Here is a 3,323-nt window from a genome sequence, read left to right as displayed (position 1 = left end):
CTCTCCCGTGGCCTGGCGCCCCCTCTGCCTCCTCTCGCTCCGGGCCCGGGCCGCCCCCTGGAGGCAGGGCGGGGTGGGAGCTCCAGCTTCATCCTCCCAGACCGGGCCCCAGGGCTGTTTGGGGACTCTCAGGCCTGGCAGCGCCCTGGTTTTCAGCTCCTACTGGCGGGTCTTCAACCACATTCCTTGATGTGGCCCAGACCTGGTGGACCCCACAGTCCTTTTCTTGTCTGCAGCCCGGGGGTCCTGGCTGCCCACTTGGTGCCCCCTGTCCTCCACCCATGACTTCCTCCAGCACCAAGGGTCTGGCCCTGAGCCGGGAGTCCCCTTAAAGCAGGCAGACAAGGCCTTCCTGAGGGCGGGGTGGGGCCTGACAGCGTGGAACCTGCTGCTGGCAGTGCTCGTCCTGTACAGACCCGCAGACTGTGCACCGCCCAGGGGCTCTCAGCCCCACTCCCTGCCCGCTGCCCTGCAGGGCCCACACAGCTACCTGGAGCCCACCGCGGGCGTCTCCCGCCTTGTGGGAGATGTTTCAGGGAACCAAGGTAACCAAGCAGGCTCTACAGTACTAGATGTGAATGGGCCACTGAGTCCAGGTGCGTAAGACCTCCTGCAGGGCTCCCGCTACTCAGAAAAACCATCACACTCATGGTTAGGGTTTAGTTTACAGAGTGAAAAGACTTAGGTTAACATCAGCAAAGTAAAAGACACACAGGGCAGAGTGCAGGAGAGACCAGGAGGAAGGCTGCAGTGAGCACTCCAGGGGAGGCCTATGCATGCCCGTCATTCTCCCAGCATGGAAGTGTGACAACCAGGGACGCTGGCCTGAGCCTTGGCAGCAGGGTTTTACTGGAGGTTGGCGGTGCCTGGAGCAGCTGCATGACTGACGCTAGTTAGTCAGCCTCCAGCCCCTCCAGAGGTCCCCTGATACCACCTGGCTCAAGGCCCTGCCATCAGTCATGTTGTGAGCATCAGCTGTCTGGCGGGGCCCAAGGATCCAGGTATGCAGAGGCATTCTTATCAGGCAAGACATTCAAGATCTTAGAGGTTTGGATGTGTAGCATCTGAACACCCCAAGTCTATTGAGTTAACCGTCTGCTATAAGGCTACCCCGTGGCTCTTATAGCAAAAGGATCATATTTTTCTGAGTTTCCATGACTAGGAATGCAAATAATAGCATGGCTGGGCTAGGCGCAGTGGCTCACGCCTGTAATCTCAGCACTTTGGGAGGCTGAGGTGGGCGGATCACTTGAGCTCAGGAGTTCAAGACCAGCCTGGCCAACATGGTGAAATCCTGTCTCTACTAAAAATACAACAGTTAGCCAGGCGTAGTGGTGGGCGCCTGTAATCCCAGCTACTTGGGAGGCTGAGGAAGGAGAATCGCTTGAACCCGGGAGGCAGAGGTTGCAGTGAGCCAAGATGGTGCTACTGCACTCCAGCCTGGGTGACAGAGCAAAAACTCCATCTCAAAAAAAAAAAAAAAAAAAAAAAATAAACTATATAAATTATGTTCTAACTGCAACAAGGTTTTTCTTTTTCTCTGGCAGTTAAGCAAGTGCTGGCCTAGAGATAAGCAATATTAAAACAATTACAACTCATCCATTGACAGACACTAGATAACTGACTTCCCTGTTCCACAAGCCACAACTACAGCTTTGATTGGACAAGAAACTGATTTCAGTCACTTTCTCCTGATAAGAGGCCTCCAATCAAGGGTTGGTTCTGACTGGTTTCCAGAGGCTGTGCGCTTGAGTGCTTTGATGTCCTGAAAAGACCTTTTGATATATAGGACTTAATGTAATGCATTTAAATGTTAAGTTGCCACCCCAGTGTGAACATGGGATTAATGCAACATGCGTGCTTGCTTGTCACAACTGCGTGCAACTCCCTTTCTTTTTTTTTTTTTTTTGAGACGGAGTCTTGCTCTGTGCCCCAGGCTGGAGTGCAGTGGCGCGATCTCGGCTCACTGCAAGCTCCGCCCCCCGGGTTCATGCCATTCTCCTGCCTCAGCCTCCCAAGTAGCTGGGACTACAGGCGCCCACCACCACGCCCGGCTAGTTTTTTGTATTTTTTTAGTAGAGACGGGGTTTCACGGTGTTAGCCAGAATGGTCTCGATCTCCTGACCTTGTGATCCGCCCGTCTCGGCCTCCCAAAGTGCTGGGATTACAGGCTTGAGCCACCGCGCCCGGCCGCAACTCCCTTTCATAAATATAGTTCCTCCTATATCCTGTTGAGTATGTATATGTGGCAACTGCTTCAGAATAAATTCTTGTCTTATCCCCTCCTCCCTCGAAGTACCTGTTAACAGTCTCTGCCGGATGCTGCACTTATGGCCTGCGGAATGGCCAGCCTGCAGGCTGCAACCATTTGTTTATTTATTTATTTTTATTTTGAGACAAAAGCCTTGCTGTGTCACCCATGCTGGAGTGCAGTAGCACCATCTTGGCTCACTGCAACCTCTGTCTCCCGGGTTCAAGCGATTCTCCTGCTTTAGCCTCCCAAGTAGCTGGGATTACAGGTGCACACCACCATGCCCAGCTAATTTTTGTGGAGATGGGGTTTCACTATGTTGGCCAGGCTGGTATCGAACTCCTGACCTCAAGTGATCTGCCCACCTCGGACTCCCAAACTGCTGGGATTACAGGCATGAGCCACCACACCCTGCCTGCAACCCTTTATGAGAAATAGCCTCCTTGGGCTGGGCACGGTGACTCACGCCTATAATCCCAGCACTTTAGGAGGCCAAGGCGGGCAGATCGTGAAGTCAGGAGATCGAGACCATCCTGGCTAACGTGGTGAAACCCCGTCTCTACTAAAAATACAAAAAATTAGCCAGCATGGTGGCTCACACCTGTAATCCCAGCATTTTGGGAGGCCAAGGCAGGTGGATCACCTGAGGTTAGGAGTTCAAGACCAGCCTGGCCAACGTGGTGAAACCCCGTCTCTACTAAAAATACAAAAATTAGCCAGGCGCGGTGGCGCACACCTATAGTCTCAGCTACTTGAGAGGCAGAGGCAGGAGAATCGCTTGAACCCGGGGGTTTCAGTGAGCTGAGATCTTGCTACTGCACTCCAGCCTGGGTGACAGAGCGAGACTCCGTCTCAAAAATAGAAAAAAGAAAATCTGCAACTGGTAAGGATACTGAATCAGTAATTTTTTTAAAGTCCCAATAACAACAAAAATACCAGGACCAGATGACTTCACTGGTAAATTCTACCAAACATTTAAAGAAACCTTGGCCAGGCGTGGTGGCTCACACCTATAATCCCAGCACTTTGGGAGACCGAGGCGGGTGGATCACGAGGTCAGAAGATTGAGACT

General features: G+C 52.6%; 2 protein-coding genes across 29 annotated transcripts in view; one reads left to right on the top strand and one right to left on the bottom strand.

Annotated features, from left to right (window-relative positions):
* The window catches only part of LOC126944677 (elongin-B), a 124,922-nt gene that overhangs the window by 102,504 nt on the left and 19,095 nt on the right, over positions 1-3,323 (top strand). The window contains exon 1 of one of the 28 annotated variants that reach the window (XM_050774431.1): positions 361-364. The exons of 26 other annotated variants lie outside the window; for them this stretch is intronic. The gene's annotated coding sequence lies outside the window, so the exon portion shown is untranslated. One more of the 28 variants, XM_050774448.1, reaches the window with a different exon arrangement.
* The window catches only part of ZG16B (zymogen granule protein 16B), a 58,494-nt gene that overhangs the window by 37,622 nt on the left and 17,549 nt on the right, over positions 1-3,323 (bottom strand). The window lies entirely within an intron of this gene.

The sequence above is a fragment of the Macaca thibetana genome, chromosome 20 (assembly GCF_024542745.1).
Source record: "Macaca thibetana thibetana isolate TM-01 chromosome 20, ASM2454274v1, whole genome shotgun sequence".
Taxonomy (NCBI): Eukaryota; Metazoa; Chordata; class Mammalia; order Primates; family Cercopithecidae; genus Macaca; species Macaca thibetana.
The sequence above is the reverse complement of the archived record's forward strand: the minus strand, read 5'-3'. Positions and strand labels throughout refer to the sequence as shown.